The sequence below is a fragment of the Gorilla gorilla genome, chromosome Y (genome assembly GCF_029281585.2).
Source record: "Gorilla gorilla gorilla isolate KB3781 chromosome Y, NHGRI_mGorGor1-v2.1_pri, whole genome shotgun sequence".
Taxonomy (NCBI): domain Eukaryota; kingdom Metazoa; phylum Chordata; class Mammalia; order Primates; family Hominidae; genus Gorilla; species Gorilla gorilla.
The window spans coordinates 15,786,608-15,810,181 of record NC_073248.2 but is presented as its reverse complement, the minus strand read 5'-3'; the positions used below and the strand labels follow the sequence as shown (position 1 = coordinate 15,810,181).

The window sequence follows — 23,574 nt, the reverse complement described above, 5'->3', positions numbered from 1 at the left end:
GGAAATCCATTGCAGGAGTGTTTCTTCTAAACACTGTCATGTTTTAATGACTGAGCAGCTTTGACACTTTTAAAACCATAACTTTCTGTCACAACTGCCAACAAGGAAATTCTTGTTCTCCCACTTCTATTGAAGAGCTGCATGATTCCTGAAAAATGAGAAGCAGACAGCCATGTCTGGGTTTTGCCTGGTACTCTAGCCTCTGTTTCATTTCATCCGCAAGGCCTTCCCATTGTGGAGCGGCTCTTTCATTAGGCTGTTGCTAAATGGGACTTCCATGCTCCACACATTATTTAACAGCCAGGGCTTTCAGAGAGCAAAAGGGACTTTCAGTAGGCAGGCTGTACTCCAGACTGTGGTCGTTGTCTTGTTTTGGTGGCTGAGGTTGTTTGCATTTTCCAGGAGGCTTTTGGGACCTCTGACAGGAATCACTGAACATTGCTAGGACTCTAGCACAAGGCAGCTCATTCTCTCAGGCAAGTCTTGATTTTTCTTTTCTTTCATGGGAATCCACGGTGTCCCTCAACAACTCTACTAGACACCATTTTCAGGCTTGCCATTGCCATGGATGGCCTGTGAGACACTGTCTTACCTCATCAGCACACGTGAGAGGCCAGTCTGATGTGTGAGAACTCTGCTTCATCTTGGACTTGCCTTTGTCATGGTTTCTTCCTTTTCCAGAAGACGCCCATGAGGCCAAGGATGAAGGGAGGCTGTGAGGTCAAGAGCCAGGGTGTCTTTCAGTGACACCCTTCTCTGGGGTCTCTGGTATGATTCTATCACACATAGAACCCTCAGCAACACACCAGATAATATTCCAATCACCATGGGACTCATTTTTAACACACAGCTTATTTTAGGAATGGAATTAGAATAGCACTTCCCCGTGACCACCTCACAGCCTCAAAACACCTCCTTCTCCACCAAGAGACAATCACAGAGATGGCCCAAAGGGGCTTTGAGGTAGAGACAATGAGGGTCCTGCATTCGATTTTACCTGGCCGCCTTTCAGCAGATACCAGGCCGGCACTGCCTGTACCAGTTTATTCTGCTTAGGCACGCTGACAGCTCTGAAAGCCAGGGGTCCAAGCCTGCCTCAGAAATTCTCATGTGCTACCCTCAGGGCACCCGGCCTGATTGTGAGCTCCGATTAACATGACAATGAATGTCTCCATTCAATGACTCTATAAGAGGGCAGATGAGAGCCAGCCTAAAGAAACATCACACACTTTCCCAGGAATAAGCTGCAATACCCCTAAGAATCCAAAAGAATATACAGGATTCCTCAAGCATGCCTAGACATTGTAGGGGTGAGTCTTTTTGAAACTCTCCCCACTGTGATTCCTAGGAGCAGCCTGCCAGTGTTCTCCAGTGTTGCTGTCTCCCAGGTGGGGCTTCTTGCTGAACCACAAAGCTTCAGGAACTGTGGGCTGCATGTTTCTGTGGGAGTACTGCAAGTGTTGCATTTCTGTGTGTTTGTGTGGCTTTGTGTGTTGGGGTGTGTGTGTGTGTGTGTGTGTCTCTAAGTGGGGTCTGCTTAAAGTGGCTAAAGCACTTCAGCGATTCTTTTTTTTTTTTTTAAGCCTCTCAACCTTTTGTTGACTTGTCTGTGTGGCTTTGCTTGGGATGCAAGTCTCCATGCTCTTTCTTTCTTTATTTTTTTGAAAATGAATCCACAATAAATTGGGAGGTAGGCCGAGACTCTCCAACATCCAAATAAATTCCACTTCAAAAAATCCACTATTCTTGAAGAAGAGGAGTACACCCCACCAAAAATAAGACATCTTCCACTGTTTCATTCACTTGCAGTCAACCCGAACAGAGACACTTTCAGTCCCAGTTGAAGGGTTCCTTGAATTTACCTCGAATTTGTTTCCCAGCCAAGCAGGATCTTCACATTATGAGGGGAACCTCCTACATCATCTTGGGATTTCATCCTAGGACATCAAGTGTGAGGAGCAATAAGGGTTGATCATACAATATGTTGAGGGGTGGATGGGGTCCCGCAACTTCAGCTGCAGAAAAAAAATGAAGATAGATGACACAGGAGGTGCTTCCAACTCCATCCCTACATTCCCTTAATTGCACAAGCAGTCTACACCATGTCCGAGTTTTCCAGTGGGTGTACTCCAATGTGCAAGTAACATTTGGAATGCAAATTTGGGCTATCCTGGCAAACACCCTATTTGAGAGCTTTCATACCCAGAGCCAAATTGGACTAAAATGGAATGATTCTGGGTGGGATGTGGCCTCCATCCTTCCCTCTTCTTTTTTTTTTTTTTTTTTTTTTTTCACTTGCAAGTTCCTCTTCTGCCTGGAGCACCATGACATCCACACTAAATGTTTCTCAGTTCATGGAGAACGACCCTCATGGGAATCCATTGCCTGAATGTTTCCTTCTAAACACTGTCACATTTTAATGACTGGCAGCTTTGATACTTTTAAAACCATAAATTCCCATTACAGACACCAATAAGTAAACTCTTTTTCTCCAACTTCTGTTTGACGGTTGCATGATTCCTGTAGGATGAGCAGCAGGCAGCTGTGTCTGGCTTTTGCCTGGTAATCTAGCCTCTGTTTCATTTCATCTGCAAGGCCTTCTGTTTGTGGAAGGGCTCTTTCATTGGGCCACAGCTGGGTGGAACAGCCTCTTGCCACAGATTACTTAGTTGCCAGGGATTTCTGAGAGCAAAAGGGACTTCAGGAAGGCCAGCTGTTCTCCAGATTTTGGGTCATTGTATCCTTGTGGAAGCTGAGGTTGTTTGCAGTTTGCAGGAGGCTTTGGTGTCTTCTGACAGGAATCATTGGACATTGCTTAAACTCAAGCACAAGGCAGCTCATTGTCTCAGGTGAGCCTTGATTTTTGTTTCATTTCATGGGGAACCCACATTGCCCCTCAACAGCACTACTGGACACCCATTTCAGGCTTGCCATCACAACAGACAGCCTCTGCAACACTGTATCAACCTCATCTGCACCCAAGAGAGGCCAGTCTGAAGTGTGAGAACACTGCTCCACCTTAGACTTGCCTTTGTCATGCTTCCTGCCTTTCCCAGAGTGCCCTTGTTAAATCTTGGGTGAAGGGAGGCTGTGAGGTCAAGAGCCCGGCATTACTTCTCTGACACCCCCCTCTGGGGTCTCAGGTATGATTCTCTCACCCAAAGAACCATCATCAACAATCCAGACTATATTCTAATTCCCATGGGACCAGATTCTTGCTCACAGCCTCTTTTGTGAATGGAGTCACAATAGCAGATTCCAGTGACCATCTTGCCATCTCCAAATACTTCCTCCTTCAGTGGGGCCATAACGTGGAGTCAGCCCGAAGGGTTCCTGAGGTTGAGAATTTTAGGGTCCCACGGTGGTTTTTCATAGTCAGCTTTTTTTGCCAATACCAGGCCAGCTCTGCCTGTAACATTTTACCTGGCTTAGGCAGGCTGACAGCTCTGACAGGATAGTGCCTGAGCCTGCCTCACAATTGTGCTTGTGCTAGTCTCTGGGAAGCAGGCCTGACTGTGAGCTATGGCTTGCATGACAATGAATGTAATCATTGCCCCGTGAGAAGTCCCTGCACCTTGGCAGAGAAGAAAACCTCCGTGGAGTTGCATCCGTGGTGGACTCTTGCCTCTCTTCTCTGTGGGATCCACGGGATAGCCCCATGATCCTAGGAGAGGGCAGACATGAGCCACACTGAAGAAACATCAAGCAGAGCCCCATGAAAAAACCATGAAATCCCTAACTTTCCAAAATGATCTGTAGGATGATTCAGGACTGCCTAGATGTAGATGCCAGTCTTTTTGAATCTTACCCCATTGTGATTACTATGTGCAATGGACTTGTGTTCCCCAGAATTGCTCTCTCTTAGATGGGGCTTCCTGCAGTAAACCATACAGCCTCAGAAGCTGCTGGGAAATGTGTTTCTTTGGGAGTGTTGTGAGTGTTGGGTGTCTCCATGTGGTTGTGTCTTTTTGGCTTTGGTTGTGTTTGTGTGTGTGTGTGTATGTGTGGGCGTGACTGTAAGTTGGGTCTGCTTAAAGGAATGCTGCTAATGCACTGCAGTGATTCTTTTTTTGAGAGTCCCAACATTTTCTTGGCCTGTGTGTGGATCAGCCATCTTTCAGTGTTTCTTTGTTCTGTGGACAAAGCATGGAGAAACACTGGCAGTCATGTTCAAAGGGCGTCTTGAATTTACCACGAATTCGGTTCCCAGCTGAGCAGGTCTTTACGCTGTGAGGTGGCACTCCTCCATTGTCTTGGGATTTCATTTTGGGACAGAGAGTGTGAGCAACAATAAGATCCTATTGGGGAGAGGATACAATCGGGTGAGGGGTGGATGGTGTCCTGCACCTTCACCTGCAAAAATTTTAAGACTGATGACACAGTTCTTTCAACTGCATCCACACATTCCCTTAATTGCACAAGCAGTCAACACCATGGCTTGGTGTTCAGGTGGGAGTACTCCAACATGTGGGGAACACATGGAGTGCAAACTGGGGCCACCCTAGCAAACTCCCGATTTGAGGTCTTTCATACCCAGAGAAAAATGAGGGTGGGTTGGATTGATGCTTGTCAAATGTTGCCTCCACCCTTGCCTCTTCTTTTCATGAATTCCATGTTCCACATCGGCCTAGTGTTTCCTGAGTCTGGATCAATGTCCTCCACACTAAACATTTCCAAATTCACTGAGGACTAACTTCACGGGAATCCTTAGCATGAGTGTTTCCTTCTAAACACTCTCACACTTTAATGACTGGGAAGCTTGATATTTTTAAAACCATAAATTCTTGCTAAAGATGCCAACAAGGAAACTCTTCTTCTCCCACTTCTATGAGAGGAATGTATGATTCCTGTATGATGATAAACATGCAGCCTTGTCTGGCTTTTGCCTGACAATCTAGCTTCTCTTTCATTTCATCTACCCATCCATTCTCATTGTGGAGGGTGTCTTTCATTAAGCTGTTGCAGGATGAGACTGCATCTTGCCACAGATCCTTTGGCTGCTGGACCACAGATCCCTGAAAGCAAAAGGGACTTCTGTTATTATGGCTGCACACCAGTTTTGGGTCATGGACTCATTGTTGGGGCTGAGGTGGTTTGCACTTTCCAGGAGGTTTTGGTCCTCTGACAGGAATCCTTGAATGTTGCTTGGACTCCAGCAGAAGTCAGCTCATTTTCTCAGACTAGCCTTGATTTTTGTTAGCTTTCATGGGGGTTCCACATTGTCCTTCAACAGCAATACTGGATACATTTTTCAGACTTGAAATTGCCATAGATGGCTTCTGAGACACTGTCTCTACTGCATCTGCACCCATGAGAGGCCAGTTTGAGGTCTGAGAACACTGCTCCACCTTTGGCTTCCCTTTGTTGTGGTTCCTGTCTTTTCCAGGGAGCATCTGCACAGCCCAGAATGAAAGAATGCAGTTAGGTCAAGGGCCAGGCGACCTTTCACTCATACCTGCCTCTGGAGTCTCAAGTATAATTCCATCACCCAAAGAAAAGACCCCTCAACATCTCACCAGACTATAATCCAATTTCCAAGGAAACTGATTCTCGCAGACAGCATATTTCAGCAATGGACTCAGAAGGACAGTTTCCAGAGACAACCTCACAGTCTCAAAACAACCCTCCCTCCAGTGTAACCCCACCATGGAGATGGTGTGTAAAGGCCCTAAGGTGGAGACTTTTAGGGCCCCACTGTTGGTTATCACAGGGCACCTTTTTCCCAATACCAGGCCAGCTTTGGCTGTACCATTTTTCTCTGCTTACAGAGGCAGACACTCTTACAGCACAGCACCCAAGTCTGCCTCGCTAGTGCAAATGTGCTCATCTCAGGGCACCAGGCATGAGCTGTGAGCTCTGGCTAGTGTCACAATGAATGCCACCTTTGCCTAGAGAAAAGTCCCTGCTGCTTGGTGGACAAGGAGACCTCCATGGATTTGTGTTGGTGATGGACTCTTGCCTGAATTATCTGTGTGATCAACAGGATAGTCTCATGATCCTAGGAGAGGGCAGATGTGAGCCAGTCTGAAGGAAAGTTAAGCATAGCCAGAGGAATAAACCATGAAATTCCTAAGGATGCAAAAGAATCTGAAGTGTGCCTCCAGCATGCCTATATGTTTTAGGGGTTAGTCTTATTGAAACGTGCCCTATTGTGATTTCTTGGTTCAGCCCTTCTGTGTTCCCCAGAACACAGGGGTTACTGTCTTCCAGGTGGGGCTTCCTGTAGAAAGACCCAATCTCAGAAGCTACCTGGCTTTGCATTTCTGTGGAAATGTTTTTATTGTTGGATGTCTTCGTGTGTGTGTGAATTTGTGTGTTTGTGTGTGTGTGTCTGTGTGTGTGCCTGTAAGTGTAGTCTACTTAAAGAAATGTGGCTAACACACTGCAGTGCCTTTTATTTTTTAGTCTCTTAACCTTTGAGTGACTTGCCTGTGTGGCTCTGTGTGGGCCGCAGGGCTCCCTGTTCTTTAATGTTCTGTGTTTCATGAATCTGAAATGAATAGGTAGGCTGGCTGTGACTAGCCGAGGTCCCCACTATCTCCCCCTGAATAAAAAATGCGCACTTCCAGAAAGAAGAGAACACCACACCCAAGAACAGACATCTCCTTGTGTTTCATTGTAATTCGGCCAACCTAGAGAGAGACACTAGCCCTCCTGTCCACATAGACCCTTGAAATTGTCTCGAGTTCATTTCTCAGCAAGCAGGTGTTTTACCCCAAGAGCATGCACTCCTCCATCATCTTGGGATTTTATCCTTGGATAGGGAGTGTGAGGAGCAATAAGTTCAGATGGGGGTGAGAATACAATCTGGTGAGGGGTCGATGTGGTCACGTACATTCACCAACAAAGAGGTGAAGACAGATGACACAGAAGGTGTTTCAAACTTCACCCCTGCATTCCTTTAATAGAACAAACAGTCCACAACATGGCCCGCTGTTCAGGTGGGAGTACTTCACCACGCAGGAAACATTTGTATTGCAAACTAAGGCCAACTGGCACACTGCTGTTTTCAGCTTTAAAACCCAAAGCCAAATGGGACTGGGATGGACTGATGCTGGGTGGGATTTGGCCTCCACACTTGCCTCTTCTTTTTGTCACTTCCATGTTCCTCATCGGCATAGGGTTTCCTGGGTCTGGCTCAGCATCTTCCACACAAAACGTTTCCCAGTTCATGGAAAATGACCCTCATAAAAATGCATTGTGGGAGTGTTTCCTTTTAAACACCATCGATTTTTCATGACTGAGCTACTGTGATACTTTTAAAACCATAATTTCCCTTTATAGCTGGCAAAAGGAAAACTCTTGTTCTCACACTTTTACCAAAGGGCTGCATTATTCCTATACTATGAGAAGCAGGCAGTCATGTCTGTAATTAGGCTATTGCTGGATGGGACACCCTCTCACCACAGATCTTTTTACTTCCACCAATTTCAAAGAGCAAAATTGACTTCAGTTAGGTTGGCCATGCTCTTGGTTGTGGGCCATTGTCTCTTTGTGGGGATTGAGATTGTTTGAACTTTGCAGGAGACTTTGGGTCCTCTGACAGGAATCTTTGAATGTTTCCTGGGCTTTAGCACAAGTCAGCTCATTCTGTCAGCTGAGCCTTGATTTTTACTTGCTTTCATGCTAGGTCCCCATTGCCCCTGAAGAGCAATGCTGGACACCCTTTTCAGGCTTGCAATCAGCACAGATGGCCTCTGAGTCTATTTTCCAACATGATCTGCAACCGTGAGACCACAGTTTCCTTTGTAAGAACACTGCTTCCTCTTGAACTTGCCTTTGTTGTGATTCCCGCCTTTCCCAGAGAGCCTTTGTAGGGCCCAGGATAAAGAGAGGCAAGGAAGTGAAGGGCCCGGCCATCATTCGCTGCTGCAAACCTCTCGGGTCTCTGACATGATTCCTTCACACAAAATATTCCCAACAAATCACCAGGGGATATTCCAACCCTCATGGGACACAATTCTTGCACACAGCCCCTTTTGGGAATGGATTCAGAAGAGCAGTCTTCAGCAAGCACCTCACAGTCTTGAACCGCCTCCTCCTACAGTGAGACCTAAGAAAGAGACATCCCAAAGGGGCCCTAAGGTTGAGAATTTTAGGGTGCCATGGTAGGTTTTGAGAGGGAGCACTACTCATGATACCAGGCCAACTGTGCCTGTAGTGTTTTCCTCTACTTAGGCAGGCTGACAGCTCTGATAGCCAGGTGTCTGAGCCAGCCTCATGAACCTGCTTGAGAAAGTCTCACAGAACCAGACCTGATAGTTAGCTCTGGCTAGCATCATGGTGAATGTCGCTGTTGCCTAGGGAAAGTCCCTGTTTCTTGGCAGAGAAGTAGACCTGCATGGAGATGCATCGGCGGTTCACTCTTGCCTGTCTTCTCTGTGGGATCCATGGGGTAGTCCGTTCAACGTAGAAGAGGGCACACATGAACCAGCCTTAAGAAACTTCAAGCACAGCCTCAGGAATAAATTGCAAAATCCCTAAAGATCCAAAAAGATCTGCAGAATTCACAAGGCCTGGCTACATGTAGTATGGGAGAGTCATTTTCAAACTTGCCCCACTGTGATTTCGAGGTGTAGCTCACAAGTGGTCACCATGGTTTCTCTACCCCAGGTGGAGATTCCTGCAGAATCATGCTGCCTCAGGAGCTGCCTGGTGGAGTGTGTCTGGGCGAGTGATGTGAGTGTTGGATGTCTGAATGTGTGTGTGGCATTGTGTGTTTGTGTGTTTGTGTGTCTGTGTATGTGTGTAACTTTAAGTGGAGTCTGCTTAAAGGAATGTAGCTAACGCACTTCAGCACTCCTTTTCTTGAGTCTCCCAACTTTTGGGGGGCCAGTCTGTGTGTCTCTGGTGGGGCTGTGGGGCTCTGTGTTCTTTAATTTTCTGTGGATCATGAATCTGCTGTAAAATGGAAGGTATGACGAGACTTGCTGGCATCCAAATCATCTTACCCTGCAATAAAAGCCACTCTTCTAAAAGCAACAGGAGCACACATAACCAAAAAAGAGACATCTACCAGTGTTTCATTGTCCTGAGGCAAACACATGGAGAGACACAAGCCTTTCTGTCTGCACAGCCCTACGTATTTACATCAAATTTCATTCCCAGCCAAGCAGGTGCTTTGCTTCATAAGGGGCACTTCTCCATCATCTTTAGATTTCATCTTGGGACATAAAGTGTGAGCAGCGATAAGTTCAGATAGGAGTGAGGATACAATCTGGTGAAGGGTGGATAAGGTCTAGCAACATCCCCTGCAAAAAAAAAAAAAAAAAAAGAAAAAGAAAAAGAAAAGAAAAGAAAGAAAGATAAAGAAATTAAGAAAGATGACACAGAAGCTGATTGTAAGGTTTTCCCTGCATTCCCTTAATTGCACAAGCAGTCCACACCATGGACACATGTTCAGGTGGGAGCACTCCAATGTGCGAGGAATATTTGGAGTGCAAATTGTGGCCATCTGGGAAAACTCCCAATCTGAGGGCTTTCATACCTGAAAACAAATGGGAGTGGGATTGATTGATGCTGGTTAGAATGTGGCCTCGACACTTACCTCTTCTTTTTCTGCCTTCCATGTTCCTCACAGCCTAGGGATTCCTGGGTCTGGATCAATGACTTTAACACTAACGTTTCCGTGTTCATAGAGAGAAACCCTCATGGGAATCCATTGCATGAGTGTTTGCTTCTAAACAATGTCAGGTTTCAATGACTGGGCAGCTTTGATACTGTTAAAATGACAAATTCCACTTACAGTCACCAAGAAAAAAAAACTCTTGTTCTCTCACTTCTCTTGGAGGACTGCATAATATCTGTAAAATGAGAAGCAGGCAGCTGTGGCTGGCCTTTGCCTTGTAATCTAGCCTCTGTTTTATTTCATCTGTACAGCCTTTCTCTTTGCAGAGGGGCTCTTTCATTGGGCTGTTGCTGGATGGGACTGCCTCTCTCCACAGATTATGTAGCTGCCATGGATTTTAGAGAGCAGTAGGGACTTTGGGTAGGGTTGCTGCACTCCAGATTGTGAGTCATGGTCTTGTGGTGGAGGCTGAGGTTGTTTGCAAGTTGTAGGAGACTTTGGTGTCCTCTGACAGGAATCACCAAGCATTGCTTGGACTCCAGCACAAGGCAGCACATTCTTTCAGATGAGCCTTGGGGCAAGGATGGGGAATCCACAGTGCCCCTCAACAGCACTACTGGATACATTTTTATACTTGCCATCACCACAGACGACCTTTGAGACATTGACTCCACCTTATCTGCACCTGTGAAAGGATAGGCCAAGGTGTGAGAACACTGCTCTACTTTGGACTTGCCTTTTTTGTGGTTCCTGCCTTTCCCAGAGAGCTCCTGCAAAGCCCAAAATGATGGGAGATGGTGAGGTCAAGAACTTGGTCATCTTTCACTGACCCCTGCCTCTAGGGTCTCCAGTATGATTCTGCCACCCAAAGAACCCTGAATAACCCCGCAGACTATATTTCAATCCCCATAGGACCAGATTCTTGCACACAGCCTCTCACAAACTGAGTCAGCAGAGCAGTTTCCAGAGACCCCGGCACAGTCTCAAATAGAATCCTCCTCCACTGGGACCAGACAACTGATATGACCGGAAAGGGCCCTGAGGTCGGGACTTTTATGGCCCTGCAGAGGATTTTCTCATACATCTTTTTCCTGATACCAGGTCGGTTCTGCCTGTAACATTTTCCTCTGCTTAGGCAGGCTGAAAGCTCTGACAGCCAGGCACCCAAGCCTGCCTCATGCATCCACAAGCACAAATCTCAGAGCACCAGGCATAATTGTGAGTTCTGCCTTGTGTCACAATGAATGTCACCATTGCCTAGTGACAAGTCCCTGTGGCTTGGTGGAGAAGGAGTCTTCCATGGAGGTGTGTCAGCAGTGGACGCTCGCCTCTTTTATCTGTGTGACCCATGGGATAGTCCCATGATCCTAGCAGAGGGCAGATTTGACATAGCCTGAAGAAATCAAGCAGAGCCCAAGGAATAATCTGCAAAATCCGTAAGGATCCAAAAGTATCTGCAGGATTTCTCAGGCCTGCCGAGACATTGTAGGGGTGAGTCTTTTTTGAAGCATGTCTCAGTGTGATTTATAGGTACAGCCCACCTGTGTTCTCCAGGTTTGCTCTTTCCCTGGTTGGTCTTGCTGCAGAACAAAGGAATCTGAGGAGCTGATGGGCTGTGTGTTTCTGTGAGTGTTGCGAGTGTTGGATGTCTGAGTGTGTGTGTGGCATCATCTCTGTGTGTGGGTGTGTGTGTGCGTGCATGCATGCGCCTGTAAGTGTAATCTGCTTAAAGGAATGTGGCTAATGCACTTCAGCACTTTTTTTTTTCAGTCTCCCATCCTTTTGGTGGCCAGTCTGTGTGACTCTGCCTGGGCTGTGGGTCACGTGTTTTGTTTTTTTTTAAATTTTTCTTTGAATCATGAATCCGCTGTGAATTGGGAGGCAAGCCGAGACCCACCGGCATCCAAATCACCTCCCGTTACAAAAAAGCCACTCTCATAGAAAAAAGAGGAGCACTTTACACAAAAAAAGCAGACATCTCCCAGTGTTTTACTGTCCTGCAAACAAACCATGGAGAGACACTAGCAGTCTTGTCTGCAGGGCTGCCTGAACTTACCTCAGATTCGGTTTGCAGCTGACTGGGTACTTCACATCATGAGGAGGCACTCCTCCATTGTCTTGAGACTTCATTCTTGGGTATCGAGTGCGAGAAGCAGTAAGGTCAGATAGTGGTTAGGATACAATCTGGTGAGGGGTGGATGGGGTCCGCAAGTTCACCTGCAAAAAAAAAAAAAAAAAAAAAAATGAAGACTGATGACACAGAAATTGCGTCCAGTTCCATCCCAGCATTCCCTTAATGAAACAAGCAGTCCACATTATGACCCTATGTTCAGGTGTTAGTACTCCAACTTGAAAATAGTTGGAGGGCAAATTGGGGCTGTCCTGGCATAATCCCGATTTGAGGGCTTTCAAACATGGAACAAAATATGGGACTGAGATTGATTGATTTTGGCAAACACAGGTGGGATGTTCCTAGAAATCACAGTGCGGAAAGTTTCAAGAAGACTCACCCCTACAACGTCTTGGCAGTCCTGAGGAATTCTGCAGATCCTTTCTGATGCTTGAAAATTTTGTGGTTTATTTCCGGGGCTGTACTTGAAGTTTCTTCAAAATGGCTGACGTCTGCCATCTCCTAGGATCGTGAGAGTATCCCGAGGATCCCACAGAGAAGACAAATGAGAGTCCACCATGCAGCCTAAGGAGCTGCCAGACTGTCTGTATCTGTGGTAGTGTTGTGAGTGTTGGACGTCTGCATTTTTGTGTGGCATTGTGTGTGTGTGTGTGTGTGTGTGTGTATGTGTATCTGTAAGTGGAGTCTGCTTAAAGGAATGTGGCCAACACACTTTTGCACTTCTTTTATTTGTCCCCCAACTTCTTGGTGGCCTGATGTGTGACTCTGCTTGGGTTGCAAGGCTCCATGTTCTTTATTTTTCTGTGGATCATGAAACTGCAGTTAATTGGGAGGTGGGCCAAGACCCACTCAAGTCCAAATCACCTCCCCCTGCAAAAAAAAAAAAAGCCACTCTTCTAGAAAGAATAGGAGCACAACCCCCGAAATACAGACATCTCCCAGTGTTTTATTGTCTTGCAGCCAACACAGGGAGAGACCCTAGCAGTCCTACCCATGAAGCCCCTTGAATTTTCCTAGGTTTTTAGCCAAGCAGTTGCTTCCCATCATGAGAAGGCACTCCTCCATTGTCTTGGGGTTTCATCCTGTGACACAGTGTGTTAGCAGCAATGAGGTCAGATAAGGGTCAGGATACAATCTGGTGAGGGGTGGATGGGGTCCAGAAACTTCACCTGTAAAAAAAAAAAAAAAAAAAAAAAGAAGATAGATGGCATGGAAGTCTCCATCTCCACATTCACTTAATTGCACAAGCAGTTCACAGCATAGCCTGGTGTTCAGGTGGGAGTACTCCAACATGCAAAGAACATTTAAAGTGCCAATTTGGGTCATCCTGGGGATTATAGGGCTTTCATACCCAGAGCCAAATGGGAGTAGAATGGATTGATGCCTGACGGGTTGTGGGCTCCACAATTGCCTAATTTTTTTTTCACACTTCCATGTTCCTCGTCTGCATAGGGTTTTCTAGGTCTGGCTCAATGTCTTCCATGCTAAACATTTCCCGCTTCATGGAGAATGACCCTCATGGCCATCCATTGTGTGAGTGTTTTCTTCTATACACTGTCATGTTTTAACATCTGGACAGCTTTGATATTTTAAAATCATAATTCCCGTTACAGATGCCAACAAGGAAATTCTTGTTCTCTCACTTTTATTGGAGGGCTGCGTCATTCCCATAGGAAGACAAGCAGGCAGCTGTGTCTGGCTTTTGCTTGGTAATCTAGCTGTTGTTTAATTTCATATGCATGATCTTCTCATTGTGAAGGGGCTCTTTCATCGGGTTGTTGCTGGATGAGACTGCCTATCACCACAGATTATTTAGCTGCCAGGAAATTCAGAGACCAAAACAAACTTCAGTTAGGCTGGCTGCACTCCATGTTGTGGGTCCTCGAAAATTTCTGTGGAGGTGCATAGGCAGTGGACTCTCTCCTGTCTTCTCTGGGGGATCCATGGGTTGGTTCCATGACACAAGTAGAGGGCAGTGGTGAGCCAGCATGAAGAAACAACAAGCACAGCCCCAGGAATAAACCAGGAAATGCCTAAAAATCCAAAAAGACCTGCAGGATTCCTCAGGCCAGCCTAGACGTTGCAGCGGTGAGTCTTTTTGAAATTTGCCCCAATGTGCTGTCTAGGTACAGCCTGCCTGTGTTATCCAGAGTTGCTCTCTCTCTGGTAGAGCTTCCTGCACAACCACACAGACTCAGGAGCTGCTGGGCTATGTGTTTCTGTGGGAGTGTTGCAACAGTTGGATGTCTGCATGTGTGTGGTATTGGGTGTTTGTATGTGTGGTATTGGGTGTGTGTGTGTGTGTGTGTGTGTGTATTTCTGTAAGCACAGTCACCTTAAAGGAATGAGGCTAATGCACTTCAGTACTTTTTTTTTTTGCTTGATTGTCACAATCTTTTGGTGGCATCTCTCTGTGGCTCTGTTCAGCTCTGGGACTCCGTATTCTTTTTATTTTTGTGGATCAGGAATCCACAGTGAATTTGGAAGCAGGCCAAGACCTGCTGGCATCCAAATCACCTTCCCCTGCAAGAAAAGCCACTTTTCTAGAAAGAAGAGGAGCACACCACACCAAAACACAGAATCTCCTACTGTTTTATTGTCATGCGGCCAACCCAAGGAGACACACTAGAAGTCCTTTCCACATGGCCCCTTGAATTTACCTCGAATCCAGTTTCCAGCTGAGCAGGTGCTTCAGCTTGTGAGGAGACACTCCTCCAACATCTTAGTATTTCATCCTGGGACACAGAGTGTGAGCAGGAATAAGGTCAGATAGGAGTGAGTATACAATCTGGTGAGGGGTGGAAGGGACTTTGCAATGGCTCCTGCAAGAAAAATGAAGGCAGATGACAGAGAATGTGCTTCCAAATCCATCCCCACATTCTTTTAATTTCACGAGCAGTCCATACCATGGCCCAGTGTTCAGCTGGGAGTACTCCAACATACAAGGAACATTTGGAGTGCAATGTGTGTCCATGCAGGCAAACTTTTGGTGTGAGGGCTTTCACATCCTGAGCCAAATGGGAGTGAAATGAAGTGATGCTGGGTAGGATGTGACCTCCACACTTACCTCTTCTCTTCCTGACTTCCATGTTCCACATTGGCCTAGGGTTTCCTGGATCTGGCTCAATGATTTTCACACTAAACGTTTCCCAGTTCATGGATAACGGCCCTCATGGAAATCCATTTCATGACTGTTCCCTTCTAAACACTGGACATTTTAATGATTGGACAGTTTTGGTACTATTAAAACTATAAATTTCCTTTACAGCTGCCAACATGAAACTCTTGTTCTCCCACTTCTATCAGAGTGCTGCATGAACCCTGTAGGATGAGAGGCAGGCAGCCATGTCTGGCATTTGCCTGGTAATCTAGCCTCTCTTTCATTTTATCTGCACTGCCTTCTCATTGTAAAGGGGATCTCTCATTGGGCTGTTGCTGGATGGGACTGTCCCTGGCCACAGATTATTTAGCTGCAAAGGATTTCAGAGAGCAAAAGAGACTTCAGGTAGGCTGGCTGCACTCCAGGTTTTATGTCTTTATCTAGTTGTAGAGGCTGAGGTGGTTTGCACTTTGCAGGAGGTTTTGTGTCCTCTGACAGGAATCATTGAACATTGTTGAGACTCCAGCACAAGGCAGCTGGATCTCTCAGGTGAGCCTTCATTTTTCTTTGTTTTCACAGGGAATCCATAGTTCCTCTATAAAGCACTGCTGGACATCAGTTTCAGGCTTGCCTTCACCCCAGATGGCCTCTGAGATCTGTCTCAACTTTATGTGCACCCGTGAGAGGCCAGTCCAAGGTGTGAGAATACTGCTTCACCTTGTACTTGCCTTGTTTGGGGTTTCTGCATTTCCCAGAGAGCCCACACGAGGCTCAGGATGAAGAGAGGCAATGAAGACAAGAGCCCTGACTTCTTTTGTTGACACCTGCCTCTGTGGTCTCAGGTATGATTCTATCACCCAAAGAACCCTCAACAACACATCAGACCAAATTCCAATCTCCAAGGGGCCCAATTCTTGCACACAGCCTCTTTTGAGAATGGAGTCAGAGGAGCAGCTTCCAGCAACCACCACACAGTTCCAAATGTCTCTCCTCACAGTGGAACTGGGCCACAGAGATGGCCCAAATGTGCCTTAAGATTGAGACTTTTAGGGTTCTGCAGTGTGTTTTTGCAGGCAGCATTTTTGGCCATACTAAGCCTGCTCTACCTGTACCGTTTTCCTTTGCTTAAGGCAGGCTGACATCTCTGACAGCCAGAGCCTGAGCCTTCCTCATGAATGTGCATGCTGCAGTCTCAGGGCACCAGGACTGATTTTGAGCATGAGTGTTTTCTTCTAACCACTGTCACATTTTAATGACTAGGAAGCTTTGATAGTTTTAAAACTGTAAATTAACCTTACAGCCTCCAACAAGAAAACTTGTGTTCTCCCACTTCTATTGGAGGGCTGCATGATTCTTGTAAGATGAGAAGAAGGCTGCAGTGTTTGGCTTTTGCCTTGTAACATAACCTCTGTTTCATTTCGTCTGAATGGGCTCCTTATTTTGGAGGGGCTCTTTCATTGTGTTGTTGCTGGATGGGACTACCTCTGGCCACAGATTATTTAGCTGCCAGGGATTTCAGGGAACAAAGGGGAGTTTGGGTAGTCTGCATATACTGCACGTTGTGGGTCATTGTCTCTTTGTGGGGGCTGAGTATATTTGTACTTTGCAGGAGGCTTTTGTGTTCTCTGACTGTAATTACTGAACATTGCATGGACTCCAGCAGAAGTCAGCTCTTTCCCTCAGCCGAGTCTTGATTTTTCTTTGCTTTCTTGGGGAATCCACATTGCTCCTTAATGGCATTACTGGACACCCTTTTCAGGCTTGCCATTGCCACAGACAACCTCTGCCACACTGTCTCAACCTCATCTGCATCCATGAGTTGCCAGTCCAAGGTGTGGGAAAGCTGCTACTACTTTGACTTGCCTTTGTCATGGTTTCTGCCTTTCCCAGAGAGGCCCTGTGAGGCCCAAGATAAAGGAGGCAGTGAGGTCAAGAGCCCAGCCATCTATCACTGACACCTGCCTCTGGGAGTCTCAGGTATGATTCTATCACCCAAAAAATTTTCAACAACACACAAGACTATATTCCAATCCTCAGTGGAGCCGATTCCTGCACACAGCCTCTTTCAATAATGGAGTCAGATGAGCAGTTTTTTGTGACCACCTCACAGTCACAAAATGCCTCCTTCTCCAGCAGGACCTGACCAGTGAGATAGCCCAGGGGGTCCTTGAGGTTGGGAATTTTAGGGTCCTGCAATGGGTTTTTGCAGGCAGCCTTATTTCCAATACCAGCCTTGCTCTGTCTGTATCATTATTCTCTACTTAGAAGGCTGATAGCTCTGACATCCAGGTGCCCCAGCCTGCCTCATGAATGTGCATGCACTAGTCTCAGGTCACCCGGCCTGATTGTGAGCACTGGCTAGTGTCACCATGAATGTCACCATTGCCTAGCAACAAGCCCTTGTGGCTTTGCAGAGAAGGGGACCTCCGTGGAGATGCGTCGGTGGTGGACTCTTGCCTGTCTTCTCTGGGTGACCCTTGTAATACTCCCATGATCCTGTGAGAGGGCAGACATAAGCCAGCCTAAAGAAACATTAAGCACAGCCCCAGGAATAAACCATGAAATCGTTAGAAATCCAAAAGGATCTGCAGGATTTTTCAGGCTGGCCTAGACTTTGTAAGGGTGAGTCTTTTTGAAATATACCACATTTATTTAATCAGACTCCAATTACAGGTACACACACACACATGTACACACACACACACCTACACACACACACATAATACCATACATACATGCAGACAATGAAACACTGAGATATGTCTGTTTTTCCATGTGGTGTGCTTCTCTTCTATATACATTGTGGCTTTATTATTTTTTTTTTTGTAGGAGGTGATTTGGAATCACTGAGTCTCAGCATGCCTCCCAACCCAGCCCACCTGTGTTTTCTGGGGTTGCTCTCTCCCAGGTGGGGTTTCCTGCAGAGCCACACAGCCTCAGGAGGTGCCCAGCTGTGTGTTTCTGTGGGGGTGTTGTAAGAGTTGGATGTCTGTATGTGTGTGTGGTATTATGGGTTTGTGTGAGTGTGTGTCTGTCCATGTAAGTGGAGTCTTCTTAAAGTAATGTTGCTATAGCACTTCAGCTCTTCTTCTTTTTTTTTTTTGAATTTCAAAACGTTTTTTGGTGGCATTCTTTGTCTCTCTGCTCGACTTTCTGTGGATCTTGAATCTGCAGTAAATTGGGAGGCATGAAGAGACTTGCTGGTGTCCAAATCACCTCCTACAAAAAAAAAAAAAAAAAGGCCACAATTCTAGATAGAAGACAAGCACACCACATGGAAAAACAGACATTTCCCAGTGTTTCATTGTCTGCGTATATGTAAGGTATTATGTGTGTGTGTGCCTGTAATTGGAGTCTAATTAAATAAATGTGGCTAATGCACTGCAGTTTGTTTTTTTTTTGAGTTTGCCAAATTTTTGGTGGCCTGTCTCTGCTGTTTTGCTTGGTATCAGTGTTTTTATTTTTCTGTAGATCTTGAATCTACAGTGAATTGGGTAGCTGACTGTGACCCACTAGGCTCCAAATCATCTCTTTTTGAAAAAAAAAAATCCACTCTTCAAAAAAAAGAGGAGCACACCACACCCGATAAAAGACCTCACCCAGTTTTTCATTGTCCTGTGGCTAACTCATGGAGAAACACTAGCAGTCCTGTTTGCATGGCCTTTTGGATTTACCTCAAATTCAGTTCCCAGCAGAGCAGGCTACACATCGTGAGGGGCCACTCCTGCATCATCTTGGGATTTTCTTCTGTAACGGAGAGTGTGAGCAGCAATAAGGACAGATAGGGATGAGGATACAAATCTGGTGAGGGGTGGATGGGGTCCTGCACCTTCACCTGCAAAATGTTGAAGGTAGATGACACAGAAGTTGCTTCCAACTGCATCCTCACATTCTCTTAATTACACAAGCAGTTCACACCATTGTCCAGTGTTCAGGTGGGAGGATTCCAACGTGCAGAGGACATTTAGTGTTCAAACTGGGGCCATCCTGTCAAACGCCCAATTTGAAGGGTTTCATACTCGGAGCCAAATAGGAGTAGGACAGATTGATGCTGGGTGGGATATAGCCTCCACACTTGCCTCTCCTTTTATTGACTTCCATGTTGCTTGTCAGCCTAGGGTTTTCTGGATTTGGCTCAAAGTCTTCCAAGCTAAACATTTCCTAGTTCAGGGAGGACAACCCTTATGGGAATCCATTGCCTGAGTGTTTTCTTCTAAACACTGTCACGTTTTAATGACTGGGCAACTGTGATAGTTTTAAAACCATAAATTCCTGTTTCATCCACCAACAAGAAAACTCTTATTCTCCCATTTCTTTTGGAGGGTTGCATGATTCCTTTAGGATGAGAACCAGGCAGCTGTGTCTAGATTTTGCCTTGTAATCTAGGCTGTTTCAATTAATATACATGTCCTGTCTCATTGTAAAGGGGGTCTTTCCTTGGGCTGTTGCTACATGGGATTGACTGTCACTGTAGATGTTTTACCTGCCAGGGATTTTAGGAAGCAAAAAGGACTTCGAGTTGGCTGGCTGTGCTTCAGGTGGTGGGTAGTGGTCTCCTTGAGGAGGCTGATATAGTTGGAGGAAGATTTTGGGTCCTCTGACAAAAATCTTGGAACATTGCTTGAACCCCAGCACATGTCCCTCGTTCTCTCAGGGGAGCTTTAATGTTTTTGTTGATTTCATGGGGTTCCACAATCCCTTCATTTGCACTATTTTACCCCCTTTCAGGTTTGCTATTGCCACAGAGGGAATCTTAGACATTGTCTAAACCTCATCTGCACCCATGAGATGGCATTTGAAGGTGTGAACATATTTCTCCAACATGGACTTGCCTTTGTCATCATTCCTGGCTTTCCCAGACAGCTGCTGTGAGGGCCAGGATGAAGGGAGAGAGTGAGGGTAAGGGCCCAGCCATCCTTTGTGGACATGTGTTTCAGGCATCTCATATATGATTCCATCACCCAAAGATCCCTTAACCTCTCACCAGACTGTATTCCAATCCTGATGGGATCAGATTATTGCACACAGCCTCTCAGGAATGGAGTCAAAAGAGTAGTTTTCAGTGACCAACTCACAGTCTCAAAATGCCTTCTCCTTCAGCAGGACAAGACCGTGGAGGTGTCCTGAGGGGGCCCTAAGGTCAAGCCTTCAAGGGTCCTGCAGTGGGTTATTGCAGGCAGCCTTCTTTTTCTTTACCAGGCCACCTCTGCCTGTACCATTTTCCTCTGCTTAAGCAGTGTGACAACTCTGACAGCTGGACACCCAAGTATGCCTTGTGAATGTGCATGCACTAGTCTCAGGACACCAGACCTGAGCTGTGAACTCTGGCCAGCAACACATTGAAGGCCACCATTGCCTAGTGGCAAGTCTCTGCAACATGGTGGTTAAGGAGACCTGTGTGGAGATGCATCAGTGGTGGACCCTTGCCTGTCTTCCCTGTGGGGTCCATGGAATAGTCCCATGATCATAGGAGAGGGCAGACATGAGCCAGCCTTAAGAAACTTCAGGCACATCCCGAGGAATAAACCGCTAATTCCCTAAGGATAAAAAAAATCTTCAGGATGCCTCAGGCCTATCTAGATTTTGTGAGCCTGAGTCTTTCTGAAACTTGCTCCACTTTGATTTCTAGTTACAGCACGCCCATGTTCCCCAGGGTTGCTCTCTCCCAGGTAGGGCTTCAGGCAGAATCACACAGCTTCAAAAGCTGCCGGGATGTATGTTACTGTGACAGTGTTGGATGTCTTCGTGTATGTGTGGCTTAGTGTGTATATGTTTGTGTGCCTTTAAATAAAGTCTGCTTAAAGAAATATGGTTAACACTCTGCAGCGCCTTTTGTTTTTTGAGTCTCCCAACCTTTGGGTAGCCTCTCTTTCTGGCTTTCCTTCGACTGCAGGGCTCTGTGTTCTTTATTTTTATGTGGATCATGAATCTGCAGTAAATTGAGAGGCTGGTTGAGATGTGCTGGGTTCCAAACAACCTCTTTCTGAAAAAACAAACAAACAAACAAACAACAACAAAAATACAAAATAGGACACTCTTCTAGAAAAAAGAGGAGTACATCACACCCAAGAACAGACATATCCCAGTGTTTCATTGTCCTGCAGCAAACACAGAAAGACACACTAGCATTCCTGTCCACTAGGCCTCTTGAATTTAGCTCCAATTTGACTCCCAGCCAAGCAGGTTATTCGCTTCATGAGGGGGCACTCCTCCATCTTCCTGGGATTTCATCATGGAATAGAGAGTATGAGCAGCAATAAGGTCAGTTAGGGGTGAGAATCCAATTTGAGGAGGAGTGGACTGGGTCCCGCACCTTCACCTGCAAAAATAATGAAGACAGATGACACAGAATGTGCTTTCAACTGCATTTCTGCATTCCCTTAATTGCAGAAGCAGTCCACAACATGGCCCAGTTTTCTGGTGTGAGCACTCCAAAGTGCAGGGAACATTGGTTTTGCCCTCCTGGCAAACTCCTTATTTGAGGGCTTGTGTACAGGGATGGACTGATGCTAGGTGGCATGAGTCCTTCACACTTGCCTCTGCTTTGCCTCACTTTCATGTTCCTCACCAGCATAGAATTTCTGGGATCTGGCTAGACATCTTCCAAACTAAATGTTTCCCAGTTCATGGAGGATGACCCTCATGGAAATGCATTAGGTGAGTGTTTCCTTCTAAACACTGTCATGTTTTAGTGACTGAGCTGCTGTGATACTTTCAAAACTATAAATTGTCATTACAGCCACCAAAAGTGAAACTCTTATTCTCCCACTTCTGTTGGAGGGCTGCAAGACTCTTGTAGGGTGAGAAGCAGGCAGCAATATCTGGCTCTTTTCTGGTAATGTATGCTCTGTTTTGTTTCATTTGCAAGAACTTTCTCATTGTCAAGGGTGTATTTAACTTGGCTGTTGCTGGATGGGACTGCCTCTCACTACACATGTCTTGGCTGTCAAGGTGTTCACAGAGCAAAAGGGACTTTGCATAGGCTGCCTGCAGTCCAGGTGGTGAGTTGTCATCTCATTGTCAGGGTTGAGGTTGTTTGCACATTGCAGGAGGCTTTTGGGTCCTCTGACAGGAATCGCTGAACATTGCTTGGACTCCAGCACAAAGCATTGCATTCTCTCAGGCAAGCCTTGACTTCTTTTTGTTTGTTTTTCATGGGGGTTCCACATTTTCCCTCAACAGCACTACTGGACATCCTTTTCCAGTTTGCAGTGGTCACAGATGGCCTCTGAGCCTCTGTCTCAACCTCATCTGTGAGAGGCCAGTTTGAGGTGTAAGAAAAATGCTTCACCTTGGACTTGTTTTGTTATGGTTTCTGCCTTTTCCAGACAGCCCCTGTGAGGCCCAGGATGTAGGGAGGCAATGAGGTCAAGGGTCTGGCCATCTTTCACTGACACCCATTTCTGGTGTCTGTATCACTTAAAGAATCCTCAAAAACACAGCAGACCATATTCCAATCCCCATGGGATGTGATTCTTGCACACAGCTTTTTTGGGAATGGAGTCAGAAAAGCAGTTTCCAGCGACTCCAAATGCCTCCCGCTTCCTGAAACCTGACCATGGAGATGGCCTGAAGAGGCCCTGAGGTCAAGATATTTAGTTTCCTGAAGTGGGTTTTTGCAGGCAGCCTTTCTCTAGATACCAGGCCAGCTCTGCCAGTACCATTTTTCTCTGCTTAGGCAAGCTGACAGCTCTGACAGCCAGATGCCCAAGGCTGCCACACAAATGCACATGAGCTATCTCAGAGCACCGGGCCTGATTGTGAGCTCTTGCTAGCTTCACAATGAATGTCACCATTGCCTAGTGACAGGTCCCTGTGGCTTGGCAGAGAAGGAGACCTCCGTGAAAGTGCATCAGTGATGGACTCCCGCCTGTCTTCTCTGTGGTATCCATGGGTTTGTCCCAAATTCCTAGGAGAGAGCAGATGTGAGCCAGCCAGAATGATGAGCACTGCAATATCCCTAAGGATGCAAGAGGATCTGCAGGAATCCTCAGGACTGCCTAAACTTTGTACAGGTGAGTTATTTTTAAACTTGCCCCACAGCGATTTCTAGGTACGACCCAACTGTGTTTCTTGGGGGTGCTCTCAACCAGGTGGGACTTCCTGCAAAACCATGCAGCCTCAGGGGCTGCCAGGCTGTGTTTTTATGTGGGAGTGTTGCGAGTGTTTTATGTCTGCGTGTGTGTGGCATTGTGTGTTTCTGTGTGTGTGTGTGTGCCTGTAAGTGGAGTCTGCTTAAAATAATATGGTTAATGCACTTTCGCGATTCTTCTTTTTTGAGTCTTCCAACATTCTGTTTGTCACTCTGTGTGGCTATGCTTGGGCTGTGGGTCTCCATGTTCTTTATTTCTCCTTGGATCATAAATCCATAGTGAAATGTGATGTGGGCCAATGTGCCGTTTTCCAAATAACCTCCTCCTGCAAAAAAAGCCACTCTTCTACAAAGAAGAGGAGCACACCACATCAAAAGACAGACATCTCACAGTGTTTTATTGTCCTGCAGCCAACCCAGGGAAAGACCCTTGCAATTCTGTCTGCAGGGCCCCTTTAATTTACCTCAAATTTGGTTCCCAGCAGAGCAGGTGCTTCATGCCATGAGGGGGCACTCCATCATCATCTTGAGATTTCACCTTGCAGCAATGAGGTCAGGTAGGGGTGAGGATACAATCTTTTGAGGGGTGCATAGGGTCCTGCCACATCACCTGCAAGAAAAATAAAGACAGATGACACAGAAGGTGCTTCCAATTCCATGACCTGGTGTTCAGGTGGAAGTAC

At 46.3% G+C, this 23,574-nt stretch overlaps 1 long non-coding RNA gene across 1 annotated transcript in view; it reads left to right on the top strand.

The window, feature by feature from the left end:
- Nucleotides 1-15,600, top strand: part of LOC129530257 (uncharacterized) — a 40,867-nt gene extending 25,267 nt beyond the window's left edge. Inside the window, exon 3 of the long non-coding RNA XR_008675770.2 lies at nt 15,379-15,600. This is a non-coding gene — a long non-coding RNA (uncharacterized lncRNA). The remainder of the gene's footprint in view (nt 1-15,378) is intronic.
- Nucleotides 15,601-23,574: the final 7,974 nt, after the last annotated feature.